This window comes from Sarcophilus harrisii, chromosome 1, assembly GCF_902635505.1.
Source record: "Sarcophilus harrisii chromosome 1, mSarHar1.11, whole genome shotgun sequence".
In the NCBI taxonomy this organism is placed as follows: Eukaryota; Metazoa; Chordata; class Mammalia; order Dasyuromorphia; family Dasyuridae; genus Sarcophilus; species Sarcophilus harrisii.
In genome coordinates this window covers 707879864-707894452 of record NC_045426.1, presented here as the reverse complement: position 1 = coordinate 707894452, position 14589 = coordinate 707879864, and the positions used below count along the sequence as shown (strand labels likewise).

The 14589-nt window shown below is 46.0% G+C and overlaps 1 protein-coding gene and 1 long non-coding RNA gene across 8 annotated transcripts in view; one reads left to right on the top strand and one right to left on the bottom strand.

Moving 5' to 3' along the window:
- The window catches only part of OSBP2 (oxysterol binding protein 2), a 232742-nt gene that overhangs the window by 36563 nt on the left and 181590 nt on the right, over window positions 1-14589 (bottom strand). The window lies entirely within an intron of this gene.
- Window positions 10154-13826, top strand: LOC105749636. The gene is made up of 2 exons (XR_001120657.3): window positions 10154-10395; window positions 12865-13826. It is a non-coding gene; the product is annotated as an uncharacterized LOC105749636 (long non-coding RNA).

Genomic DNA, 14589 nt, shown 5'->3' with positions numbered 1-14589 from the left:
CCTAATTGTACAGAGCTCTCTGTGCATTCACTGTGTCAGAGGTGATGCTGAAACCTCATCAGTCTCAGCATTTTCTGACAGCAGCAACTAAAAATCCCAGCAATGTTCCCCTTGGTTTTCAGAGAGCAGCTATGGTAGAGAACATTATCTGAAATCTAATTTTTAAAAAAATTATTGTTATCATGAAAAATCACAGAATTCTAGGAAATTATTAGGGAGAAAAATGTTTTCCATATTGCCAATTTTATTTTGTGTGCTGCATTATATGGGTTATTTTATGATAACTGTGTTAGGTTATGTACTATCAGAATTAACATTTTGTTATAAAGAACTGTACACAGAAGGAACCTAACCCCCAGTTTCTCAGAGATTCAACGCATTGATGTTTATATTTTTGACTTGTGTGGTTTTCTAAAATGGCTTCTCATTCCATAAAAGTTCAAGATTGACTGTATATAGTTTGTCTATACCTAGTGTCTTCCAGATTACTTTCCATTATTCTCTTTTTTTATTTTTTTATTTTATTTTATTTTTTTTTTTTTAAATAACTTTTTATTGACAGAACCTATGCCAGGGTAGTTTTTTACATTATCCCTTGCACTCACTTCTGTTCTGATTTTTCCCCTCCCTCCCTCCGCCCTCTCCCCAAAGATGGCAAGCAGTACTATACATGTTAAATAGATTGCAGTGGATCTTGGATATAATATATGTGTGCAGAACCGAACAGTTTTCTTGTTGCTCAAGGAGAATTGGATTTAGAAGGTATAAATAACCTGGGAAGAAGAACAAAAATGCAAGCAGTTTACATTCATTTCCTAGTGTTCTTTCTTTGGGTGTAGCTGCTTCTGTCCATCCTTGATCAATTGAAACTCAGTTGGATCTTATCTTTGTTTAAGAAATCCACTTCCATCAGAATACATCCTCATACAGTATCGCTGTTGAGGTATATAATGATTTCCTGGTTCTGCTCATTTCGCTCAGCATCAGTTCATGTAAGTCTCGCCAATCCTCTCTGTATTCGTCCTGTTGGTCATTTCTTACAGAACAATAATATTCCATAACATTCACATACCACAATTTACTCAACCATTCTCCAATTGATGGGCATCCATTCATTTTTCAGCTTCTGGCCACTACAAACAGGGCTGCCACAAATATTTTGGCACATACAGGTCCCTTTCCCTTTTTTAGTATCTCTTTAGGGTATAAGCCCAGTAGAGACACTGCTTACTTTCCATTATTCTCAACAGTTTTTGTTAATGAATTCTTATCCTATTAGTAGAGATCCTTGTGTTTATACCCAGTATATTGGGTTACTGTATGTATTTGCTTTTGTATTATGCATAACTAATATGTTATACTGGTCAGCCTTTCTATTTCTTAACGAGTTCTAAATTGTTTTGATGATTAGAGTTTTGTAGTATAGTTTGGAAACTGATATTGTTAGGTGCCTTTCTCTCCATCTTTTTTTTTCATCACTTTCCTTAATATTCTTAAAGTTTTGTTCCACTGAACAAATTTTGTTATTTCTTCTAGCACAACAAAATCATTTTTGGTAGTTAAGATAGGTATGATCCTGAATAAGTAAGCTAATTTAGATAATATTCTTTTCCCATTCAAATTTGTTGGCAATATATATTAATATTGATGATTTGGGTGGGTTTATTTTATAGCCTGTAACTTTGCTGAATTTGTTCATGTTTTTGATAAGCTGTATTTAGTTGACTCTAGGGTTCTCTGAGTAAATCACTTTATCATTTACACAAAATGATGATTCTATTTATTGTCTGTGCTAATTATTACTTGTGTCTTTTTTTTTTTTTTTGGTCTTATTGCTATAGCTAACATTTCTAGCACAATACTTAATAGTAATGGTGATCATGGACATCCTTGCTTCACCCTTGATAATGCTGGAAGACTTCTAGTTTATCCTTATTTCAGATAATAATGCTTGCTCTTGATTGAAGATATACTAATTATTTTAAGGAAGGTTCCATTTTTTCTGTGCTTTTTATCTTTTTTTAAATGCAAATGGGTATTACTTTTTATCAAAATCTTAATCTGCATCTACTGAAGCAATTATATGATTTTTGTTGTTTTTGTTATTGATATGATCAGCTATCATTATGATTTTCCTAATATTAAACCAGAATTGTCTGTGGGGTGTAAATTCATCTTGGTCATAACATATTGTGACATATTGCTGTACTCTCCTTGTATTCGATTTAAAATTTCGTTTATGACTTGTAAAATTTATTTTTCTAAGAGTTATTTAAATATTCTATTTCCTGTTCTGTTAATCTAGGCAGTTCACATGTTTATCCATTTCACTGTCAGTTTTACTGGTATATGATTACGGAAAATTGCTCCTAATTACTTTTATTTTCTCTTCATTGGTTGCGAATTCAACTCTTAAATTTTTGCTGTTGGTCCTATGGTTTTTACATTTTAAAATCAAATTAGACAATGGTTTATCTATTTCAATATATGTGTATGTATATGTATGTTTTAAAGCTCCTAATTAGGTCAATGATTTTTACTTTCAATTTTGATTACGACTTTCCCCTCTGTTTCTAAACACAGAGACAATTTTACTTTGTAACTTCTTGAAATATGACATATTGGATCTTTTTTAAAAAAATTGTTCATAGCTTTCAGGTAGTCTAATAATAATTCTTAAATTATTTCTCCTCAATCTATTTTCCAAGTCAGTTGTTTTTCCTATGAGACTTTTCATAGTTTCTTCCTTTTTTCAGTCTTTTGACTTTGTTTTTATTATTTCTTATTGTGTTATGGAGGCAGTAGTTTCCATTTGGCTAATGATAAAAATTTTCTTCTTCAGTAAGTTTTTTTTTTTAAACATCTTTTATCACTTAGCCAATTCAAATAAAAAAAATTAGTATTTTATTTTTCCTCGGTTACATGTAAAAACAATTTTTAACATTTGTTTTTGAAACACTGACTTCTGGGTTCTTTCCTTTCCTTCCTCCACCTCCCCTCCCCATTGAGAATGCAAGAAATTTGATACACACACATATACATACATGTGTAGTCATGTAAAACATTTCCATAAAAGTCATATTGTGAAAGAAAATGGAGATCCCCTCAACCTCCTGTACCTCTGCCCCTGCAAAAACCTGAAGAAAAATAAAGAAAATTTAGAAAAAAGTACACATCAATATATATTCAGAGACCTCTCTCTGAGAATGGACAGCATTTTTCATCCTAAGTCCTTCATATTTGTTTTGGATCACTGTATTGCTGAAAACAGCTAAGTCATTTATAGCTAATCATCTTATAATACTGCCAATTCTAATTTTAAGGTGTTAGTAAAGTTTTGTGCCTCTTTTATTAAACTCTTTTATTGAACAGTTAATTTTTCTTTCATAACTTTCTCATTTATTTTCCCATTTTTTCCTCTACTGCTCTTATTTTAAAAAAAATTTTTTTGGCCTTTTTTATTTCTTTAACTCTTTTAGGAATTTTTGTTGGGTTTGTGTCGAATACACATTTTTCTTTGAGGCATTGCTTGTGTTTTCAAGTTATTGTCACCTTCTGTGCATGTGTTTTGAACTTCTCTGTCACCACAGTAGCTTTTTATAGTTGGGTTTTTTTTGTTTGCTCATTTTCCCAGCTTGTTTCCTGACTTTGGATTCTATATTAGTATTGGGCTCAAATCAGCTCTGGGAGGAGAGGGATGTCTGACCTGTGCTTTTGTGCTCTTACATTTTCTGCTGCTTTCTTAGCTCAGTCTGGGAGCCGTAATTTCTGGTGTTTTCAAAGTGGTGTAATCCAGGGTAGGTCCATTCACTGCCCTCCTGCTCTGAGCTCTGCAGTACCTGACGCAGTCTGAATTTGTTGGCTTGTATGTGATAGAAATTCAGTAGACCGTTGCTGGGCTTAGTGACTGTGTTAGCTCATGGAGGGGTTCTGCAGGATCAGAGTGACTGAACTGGCACTTCCTCCTTGGCTTTGGTCTCCTGACATGATTTATTTCACTGTGGGTTTATGCCATGAGTCTAAAGGTTAGAAGTGAGTCCTCCTCCTGCTTTTGGGCTCCAAGTCCTGTAGCTATGGCTCCAGAACACGTTCCTCGCCCCTTAGACAGGCAGGGCTCCTGCTCCCTTCTCAACTGTGGCCACTCATTTCTGCCCTGGAACTAGGTAATGGACAATAGAGCTGCTCAATGGTACCTATTCCTGCTTCTTGGAGTGATAGCCAAATATTAACATCCTATATAAATGCTAATTGTTATTATCCATTAGATTGTGAGCTCCTGATGGGCAGGGACTGCCTTCTGCCTTTCTGTGTATCCCCAGAGCTTAGACCAATATCTGCCACACTTCAAGATAAATAAATGTTTACTGACTAGACCAAGATATAGGAAGACTGAAAAGGCAGAAAGAGGACCACCCAAGTGGGGTTCTGAATGCCAAGCAGAGGTCTGAATATTTGATCTTGAAGATAATAGGGGGCTACTAGACTTTATTGATTGGGAGGAGTGTGTGCTATTGTTGCTTTGGAAAGATCATTTTGACAGGGTGTCGAAGTCCAGAAAGTCAAGAGACAAGGTCCATAGAGGAACAAAGTTTGGCTAGCCTGGTCCTCTCCTTACAATGAAGGCTGTATTATAATGGGGAGAATTTGCCTATGGGAGAAGGGGGCTGTCCCTTCTTGTTCTGATCCCACTTTAATCATAGAATTCCTGATCTTCTAGTCCCGGGGTTAGTGTAAAACATTGGACTTCCTGGGATTCTGGGAAATTGATTTTTCTAGTTTCCCAAGGTAGGAGTTGAGATTTGTTCTTAAGCTGGGCTTCAGCAGAGGTTTCCCTGGAGCCATCCAGATGCCTCATGGACCCTATGGGCCCTTTCACTGTCTTGAAGCAGGTATCTGGACAGGAAGGTCCTATAAGTTAAAACTGTGATGCTGGCCCACAAATGGGATCCTGCCTTCATTCTGGCTGAGGAACTTGTCCAGACTGGGCTGGGTGCAAAAGCACAACCAGAAGTCTGCTTTTATTCTCCAGATAATGACACAACGAATGGAGAGTCAAGCAGGTCAGGAGCATTGGCCCATGCCAGGGATTGCCAAGCACTAGGGATCCACAGCCCCAAAACAGAGGCTTCACCAAAAACCTTTCCCCATCCTGGGCTGAGATCGTCTCTTCATCAAGGAACTCACACTCTCAGAATTCTGCCATTGGAAAGGACCTCAAGGGTCTTCTTCCTCCAGCCCTTAGCCTGATGGATAAATGCCCTCCACAGAATTCCTGCTAATAGGGACAGTGGTTATTTGTCTCCCTAGATAGCTGGGTCTATTCTTCAGCAACTGCCAGTGTGAAAAAGTTTTTATCCTGAAGCAGAAGCAGCCTCTTTGCCCACTGAGGGCCAGGGAAGATCACAGGCTGTGATCCCTTTGCCCTGTGATCTCTTCTTTTCCATGATACCCCCCTGCCCCAGGCTGCTCACTTCAGACCCTGCAGAGGCTCCCCATGGCTCAAGGACCTTTAGGGCTTGGTAGAGACAAGGACCTCTGGGCTTCACATTGGCTCAACAAGTGCTGAAACCCTTCTGTCTCCTAGAAGTCCCTCTACGAACTCTGTGAATTCCTAATCATGCTAGGTAGTTAAATTAAGTCCACAACCACATCTTAGCTCCATTTGCCAGTTCCTGTGCTAAACTCTGGGAAGGAAAGAAAGGGAGAAACAGTCTCCGTCATAGGCTAATGGGGAAGATCACATGTAAATGCCTGCGGATGCACAGGATGTAATCACTGAGGGAAGCACAGCTACAGGGAGTGGGGGGGGGGGGGAACTACTAATCAAGGAGGAGCTGGCTGGGACCAGCCCTTTTGCTTGGCTCTCTCTCAGGGGTCCCCGATTCCACTTTCAGGGAGTGGTGAGCGTCTGGATTCTCAAGCTTGCCGAATGCTTCTTGAGGAAAGCCCATGACTGACAATTTTGCTGCTTCTTGCTCACTTCCATCACACGGGGCCTGTTCTAATCCATCTCTTTTTTGCTCTCAAAACACCCCTGCTCCTGTCTAATCCTTAACTCAAGGAGGAGGAGCTGGCTAAATACTCAAGGCAGAATGGAGGTTCCCCATTGTGAGCTCTCTTTGCTTCAGTTCACACTACAAATCAGCTCAGCCCCATTCCTCCCCTGTTCCAGTCTTAAAAGGCTGAGGCAGCCCTGCAAAATTCCTCCTTCACTGTACCCTCTCTTCCTGACTTCTAATCCTCTTTCTCCTTTCCTGATGTCTATGAACAGTCTAGATCTCCTTCAGACTTCAAAGGTCTCCTTTTGACTACCATTATTCTTCCCTTTCCCATGCTATCCTCTTCCCTTTCACATTCCAACACCATTTTAGAGAAAAGGGTCAGAAAATTAAGGGGTTGAACCCAAAGTTACACAGTGAAAAAGTGAGAGGAATAGGACAAGACACCTGGCCTCCTGCCTCTATGTCCCACATTAAGCCTCCAAAGAAATATGAGTTTAAGTGTAAGGTACACGATTGATCGACCAGCAGGAATTAAACCTTGCTCTGTGACACACTCTCCACAAAGCCCTGGGGATACAAAGAAAGGCTCAGACCAAGCACCTCCTCTTCTCCATCGAAGCATGTTACCCCCTCAGCCACTTGGGAGGGCAGCTTCGGCTTTGTTTCTGTTTTTGCTTTTTTTCTAGCATTCTGCGGTGCCTGGAATAGAGTAAATACTGCATGGCTACTTGCTCAGTGATAGACTGATTCTAGGTTCTAAGGTCCCCTTCCTGTCATGGGAACAACCTGCTAGTGGCTGCTGGGGGGTCTACTTCTGACCAACAGAACACGCCCCTTCATGAACGGATGACAACAATACAAGGTGCGTTCTCTGACCTCCCTCTTCTTCCTTCTTGCCTCCCATTTATTTCCTTCCCAATCCACAAGCAACTTCTGCGTCAGTAAAGGCTGATTTATAGTTCCTTCAGGGGCGTTATGATTCACAGCTGTCGGGGCTCTTGGAGAACCAATTGCCCCTTAATGGTACAGCCCTCCTTCACCCTTTATAGGCTTTCTGGGTTTCACACTTAGGTGTGGTCCTTAACATCTTCCCACTCTGATATTGTGTTCTAAGGCTCCTCCCTTGGTCTTATTCCTCTCATAAATTTGAGTTAATGGGCGGGGTAGGATTTACAAACTAGCAAGTAATCTAATTTTTGAAAAATTAAGATACTACGATACAAACTCAAAGCCAGGAGCACTTGGAATCCTGTCACTGAGGTAAGGGCATAGAACCGGCCACCCTCTTGGGCCAGATGAGGAAGCTCTGGCCTTCTCTGCCAGCCTGAAGGGTTCTGGGGGTTCTGGATCGTTGGGCATCTTTATCTACCAGTGGCATGGGAAAGCAGTACAAGATCAGCCCCAGAGGGAGCAGGTTCTGACTGGGCTGCCTTTTCACAAGCAACACTGTCACTCACCATGGCATTGATGATCTACTTTCACCTAATTCTAGACTCCCTTTCTGGCCAGCTTCTCCAGCCTCTTCTCACATGCTGCCTCGGCAGCTGCTCGCCTTCTCCCCCTCTCTGTCTCTGTCTCTCCCTATGTCTGTCTGTCTGTCTCTCTCTCTCTCTCTGTCTCTCTCTCTCACACACACAGACACACATACATACACACAGACATGCACACACTGAGATCATTCTTTCCTTGAGGGCCACCTGGGGGACACCTTGGTCTGGATCTCTATTCTGCCTCTCCACGGCCTCCCCGATGCCCTCTTTATCTGGGGTCTCCTACCAGGAGAATACAGGCTTCCTGAGGACAGAGAGAATGTCAGCAACAAGCCCAGGCCACAAAGAGCCAGGGGATCAATGGTTCTGCACTGAATCACTGCTAGGGATGAGAGCAGCAGACCAGGTGTTGTCACGAGTCGCCAAGTGTATACATTATTCAACAAGTCTTCACTAAGTGTCTATGACGAGCAGAGCTAACGGGCATAAGGTGATTAAGATCTCACAATCTGGTCTATGAGACAGAAGCCTACTGACAAATACTCTATTCATTAGAATATAAAATGTGCTTAATAGAAGCTATAAAGTGCCAGGAGAAAAACTGAGCGCAATCCAGGAAAGCTCCATGGAAGAGGCAGTTTTCCACGGAACCCAGAACAAAGGAAGAAATGGATTCCATGAGCCCGGTGCTCAGCCTTCTGGGCCGGGCTGTTCTCGCTAAGGGCTTACCTTAAATCCAAACAGGTCCCTTGGTTACTTCGTCCCTCCCCTCATTCTGCTTGTTCCATTCTGGTTCCTGGCCTCCGGGCTGAAGGGTCAGCGCTCCGGGGCCCTCTCCTTTCTGAGCCTGTTGTTTGTAATGCTGAGTCTGGGTTTCTGTGACCGCTTCTACCCGGGCACAGTAAGCCCTGGATTATGACTGTGGCCCAGGGTCAGGCGGGGGGGAGCGGGGCTGAGGCAGTGCTGCAAAGCCCTTTGTGTAAACACCTTGGGCACCCCTAGCTCTGGCAGGGCCTTGGCCCTGTTTCACACCAAAAGGCAGAGAGAGGAGACTGTCCTGGGCATGGCACAGAACTGTAGGTCTGACCTAGAAGGGAACCTGGGCACGTGAGCCAGGACCAGAATTCTCGCTCTTGTCTGAGCCTGATGGGGCATCATAACGAGGCACTCACCTGCCCAAGGTCACCGCCCACACGTTAGAGCCTTGTTCGCTCTGTGCTAAGTAACACTTAACCAACAGAGGACAGCAGGAGATTCTGCACCCAGAACCCTGCCACCATGAATGTTTCTGTAAGGGGAAGGGGACTTGGGAGGGCAAATAAGGCCCTAATCACTCTCAGCCACCCTTTATATGATCCCTGTCTGGGTTAACTGCCATGCACAATGATCCGTGGCTGACTCTGTAACCCTGTGTGTCTGTGTCCTTTTGGTTATGAGGGGCAGGCAACTTCACGAGAAGTTTCTCCCAAGTGCTTTTGGCCAGGATGGCTTTCTGGGGCCACCGACAGACAGGGAGACACACAACAAGCTCAGTTGAGGAGGTGGCCAAGGTGCTGGTTCTCCATACCCACTGGCCAGGGAACATGCCTGAGAGGTAGGTGGGGAAACTGAAGCCCTTCTGGAAAAGATCAGGATGCCCCCCCCCCAAAAAAACCCAGAGCCAGTCTTGGAACAGGCGACCCTAGGTCCAGTGAAACTTGCTTAAAGTGCCCATTAAACCACTGATATCACAAACTCTCAACAAGCCCTTCCCAAACATGATCAAAATTAAAGCAAAACAAAACACACCATTTTCTGTGTTTTGTCACTGCTGTGACTTCTGGGTCTGAGATGGTGTCTTGCTACATTTTTTAGGGTTCATGGATGGAGCCCTCCATCATCCTGGCCGGAGCGCATCAGTAGGAGCTGCTGTGAGAATTCCCTCTCCTCCAACTTCCTGGCCCCTTGCTCTATGTCACCGGCTCAGCAAGGATCTGAGAACCAAGGGGAGGTTTGGGGAGGAGGCAGCCACAGAGCACTGCAGCTGACTCAACAACTTCCTGGTCTTGGGATGGCTCTGAGGGGATGCTCAGGGTCCATTCTATTCCAGAACCAAGCAGCAGTGGATCAGGGAGCAGACTCGCTCCAGTGGGGGAGAAGTTAGGACCAGGGCAGCTGATGAGCGTGTGACCCCCCACCTCCAAATGGGCCAGGGGCCCGTCATCTGCAGAGAGGATGGAACCCGCAGCCTTTGAGCCTGTTGGTGGCTTTGTTCTGGGCATCTTAGAAAAGCAGATCAGGAAGAGGATGTGATGTAACTGAGGGAAACAAAGATGCACAATGCCATGAGACTTCTGGCGTTTGTGCGCATGCGGACTGTGCCCGTGAATTTCATCTTTCCACTCTTCCCTCTTTGGGTACAAAGAATACACCCAAATGGGAGATAGCAGACCTTTGTCAGACTGCAGCCCCAGAGGTTGCCAGCCACCGAGCTGGGCCAGAAGCCCTGTCCAGGGCTGTGGACTCAGGGCAGGATGAGGGAAAGCTTCTAATCCTGGGCGGGGGCAGGGGATTGGGAGACAGGAGACAACCTCAGCTGTTGGACTGCAGGCAAGTTGTTTCTCTTTTATGGGGATCGTGACCAGGGTACACCCCATCATCTGACATACAGCAGATATTAAGGGGCTTAGAAAAATTAAAAGTGCACTCCTGCCAGGACAGTGTGGCCCCCAGCACCTGCTCTGGTGCTAAAGCTCTTTACCCCACATTCAGTGACCCCCAACAGGCTGTTTTCTGGATTCTCATTTTTTTTTTTTTTTTTTTTACCATTTTCCTAAGTTCTAATGGATTCTCTAAGGAGGAAAGCACATGAGCTGTGAAGTATGAACGTGGTGACAGATTCTGGCGCTCAGCTGGATTTTCAGGTAGGTGACATGTTATTGCACTTAATAAAAATTAAAAAGGATTCGGCAGCAAATGCCAGAGGACTGAATGGCTATGAATATGTATCTTAGCTCCAGCTAAACTCAACAGAGCATGTTCTCTTTCTCAAGTAAAAGATGTGAGCTACAGAAGCCAGGTTAGTGAGGTGACTGACCTCCAGATACACGAGCTCCAGCTCAGCTCTACAACCTGAGCGTTAAGAAGCTTATTCAAAGCCAGGCTCAGATTGAGCCACTTATCTGGAAACAGGATTCAGGAAGGAAGTAGGAGAAAGGCAGAGAAAGGAAGAAGTGGGCTCAGAGCATAAAAAGCTCCAATTTCCCAGAACCCTTTTATAGTTAAGGTATGGTTAAGCAGGAATACCCCCTGATAAAAAACAGAAAACACAAGCACATGAAAAGGTAGGGGCTGCTCTGCCCTGGAAAGTCACAGCGTCCACCCCCCATGGATCCTGCAGGGATTAGGAAGTTCCATCACCCCTTGTCAGGGGTAACGTCTGTTCCCTAATGCACTGGCCTGGCCCTAACCACACTGCCCCACAGAGGTAATGTGGCAGGCACTTGTGGGGGACTCACAAGCACACCACACAGAGACTCATCAGACAACAGATAGCACCCGCTTGTGATTCCAGGACAAGCCCCCCCTCCCACAGCGGGCCTGGGGGGGGGATTACTGCACCCTGCCTGAAGTTCCAGGAAGCATGCTGGGCCTGTGCTGTCCTGCGCTCACTCCAGCACCCACCCTTCTTCTTCGGGATTCCTGCATCCCCCCCTACAAAATGGTCATCACAGTCCTCAGCTTATGCTCCTCCCGGGGTTGCTGTGAGGAAAGCCCTTTCTGAAGTCTCAAGGCCGACAAGGATGCGAGTCATCCCAGCCCCTCTTGCTATCCTCCCTCCCACTGTGGACTGGGGCTGGGGGACAGGCCGGGCCATCAGGAGCAGAGTGTTTCCTACCTCCTACTTCCATTCAGAATTCTCCCCAGAGCTGAGCGACACCTGCCCGGTTCATTCTGCTTGAAAGCCGAACATTTGTCCCCGTAATTACCAATGTTTAAAACGGCCCCTTCATATTCCAACGGCGTTCTCCCTCGTGAGCAGGAATCTGACACCATCTGGGGAGCAGGTGGCGTTCACAGGAGAATTCTTAACTCTCTCATCAGTTCTCCAAAGGATGTCAACGTGTTAAAAAGACCCAAATAAATCCCACAGCCTCGGAACGAGACTGTCCCCACACAGGACTCAGAACTCACTCAGCGACTTCTCAGGCCACGTATGCCCACAGAACAGTAGGGGGACACCAAGAACAAGGCCGGATCCTGCCTTCCAAGAGCGCAGGTGAGCAGGAAGATGGGATATGGGCATGCCGACTGCACAGTGTTCTACTTAGGGGAGACTTCTGCAATCCCAGTGTCCGACTTGCTCATGATACAGGGAAGGAAAGCGCAAGACAGAGGGGAAGATAAGCTGCCCTCCAACACCGGCAAGCAGGACTGGAATGGGGACCCGAGTGCGCTGATTCTGAATTCTGCTCCTTCCCAAGATCAGGTTTGAAACAAAGACTCAAAAGGTCAAGAATGAACTGCTCGCTCTCTGCAACAAGTCAGGGCACTCCCCCCCCCCCAAATAAATGAGCAGGTTAGGAAGCTGCCCACCTGGTGCAAGGAGGGATCACTCAGGGTTCAGGGAGGATCTAGGATTTTCTCAGATGCAGGTGTGGAGCCCAGCGGGAGGAGAGGGAGACCGGGCAGGCGGTGAGGCTGGGGAGGCATGTCGGGCGGGACTAAGGTCATCCTGGGGAAGGAACCTGGCAGGAGTGGCTGGAGTCCAGCGTGGGAGGTTTCCCATGCCAGAGCGCATTACTGGATTTTTATCAGGAGGTGTCTGAGCAGGAGAGCGCATGTTTAGGAGCAGCCCCTGGAAGAAGGCCTGGAGGGGATGGGAGGCAGGTGGAGGGGGAAAGGAGGGAGCAAAGCATGAAGGGAAGAGCACCAAAGACAGGGCCCACATCTGGGGCTTCAGTGGCTCCCTGATGGTGCCCCTTGGAAAACTTAGGGAAGCTCAGAAGGGAAATGGGCTCCAAGGGAAAGGGGAAGAAGCCCATATTGGACTCCTGGCTCAGCCACCTCCTCACCAGCCAGCTGAGTCACTGGTGGCATGGGTGGCCAGCTTTCTCCACTTTGGCCAACAGGAGCAGGCTGGGAGGACTCAGTGGGGAGTTTATGGGCAGGAACCTCTGGGGGGAAGGGCTAAGGCCATCTGAGCTCAGATTTGGGGTTCTGCGTGCCTTCCCCTCCCTTGTCGCACTTCTCTCTGCCTGGTAATCGAGGGGGCAGGGAAGGCAAAGCTGCACTCGTATCCTGTTCCTGCAGGCTTCTCCGAGCCCTGACACATGACCGTAGCACAAGAGCACACGTGTCTAACCAGATCCTCTTCTTCTTCATCACAACAGGGGCAGACAGAACACCTCGGAGGACATGATGATAGTGCTGGAAGGGACACAAAACAGCCTCTCATCTAACCTCCTCCTCCTACATTGGCACCTGGCACATATAAGGTACATGGGGCCCATAGGTCAGTGCTTATTCTCGTCCCCCTCCCCACGATGGCTTTCACGGATGATGGATCCGAGGCGGGCAGAGGATAAACTCTTGGCCACGATCACACAGCTTGTGGACGTCTGAGGCCCGGTTTAAACTCGGCTCTTCCTGTCGCCAGGCCCAGTGTGTTGTTCACTGCATTCCTGTTACTCCTGGCACAGAATCAACGAGAGAGAAACAGTGGGACCACATCACGAACACCAGACCCCAAAAAGATGTGGGGCTGCCTTTAGAGGCCCCTCGCCACCCCAGCCACCTTCTTCCAATGGCTGATGTACATGAACCTGTCCTTGGTGAGGAGAACAAAAGCAGATCCGGCCCTGCAGGGCAAACATGTCAGTGTTTTTATTTATCGAGCATTTATTCCCAGCTCAATTTAAAGGCAGGTGAGCTAAATGGCTTCAGAAATCGCAGGTTGTCCCCCAGGACAGATGCGAACCCCTCAGAGCTAAGGTCTCCCTTCTCATTCTGCTGCGAGCCCGGGATGAAGGGGCTGCCGGGAGAGGCAGGATGGTGCGACGTGGAGATGGCAGTGCTGGGGCCTTGCCAGGCTGTCCTGGACACAGCGTCTTCGAGGTGGGGCAGCTGCACTGGGCACCTGAAGTGACTTTGTCTTAGGGGAACAGAGTTAGTTCCAATGGGAAATCCACGATCCTTCTACTACACTCTAAGCTCCTTCGTATGCTCAAAGCACCACAGGGTCTGGTACAGAGATGACAAATGCTTGTTGAGCGGCTACAACTTTGTTTTCAAGGAATTAACATCTAATCAAACTCAATCAGAACCATAAAGTATAAACTTATTCTCACACTACCGTGTGTCCTTATTGTCTGCTTTGGGGACCATCTCTCTCCCGGTTCTCCTCTTCCTTCTCCGACCCCTCCCTCTCCGTCTCCTGGTGTCCCTTGCGGCTCTGTCCTGGGCCTGCTTGGCATGACTGGAGATGGCCCTAGTAGCGGAAGACTTTAGCCTTTGAAAGCAGAGGTCTTTAACAGGGTCATTCAGGGATGAAGGCTAGGAAAACCATTATTAGGTCTTCCCCTCACATTTCACTTCACATCTTTGCTCCAAGCTGTCAGTCTCTTCTCCAGCATATGGCCTGGTAGCATTTACTACTGCTTCCCTCCCATGTTAGTATTCAATCTCTCCCTATCTGTCGTTTCTTTCTTCTTGCCTCAGTTTCCCCCTCCTTCTTCAAATCCTTCTTTCAGCTCCTTGGCCTCTGCCTCTGCTTCCATCAGCAGCATAGACAAAGCCATCTGCACACGGCCTCTCACTCTCTCCTATTCCCTTTTCAGCTTTCTGGATTGGCTTCTGACAAGCTCTCTGCATTACCAGTGACCTTCAAGTTGCCCAGTCTGGTGCTATTTTTTCTTTTCTCATCCTTCATGGCCTTGTGGCAGCCCTGGATGTCACTGACCACCATTTCTCACTAGATCCTCTTTCTTTTCAGGGTTTAAGTGAGGTAACAATGTAAAGCGCTGGCACCCTGTGACTGGATGAGGTTGCTCCTGTTGTCACTGTATAGCTCTCTGTTCCAATATGTATCATCTCCCAGACAGTACGTTACCAGAATC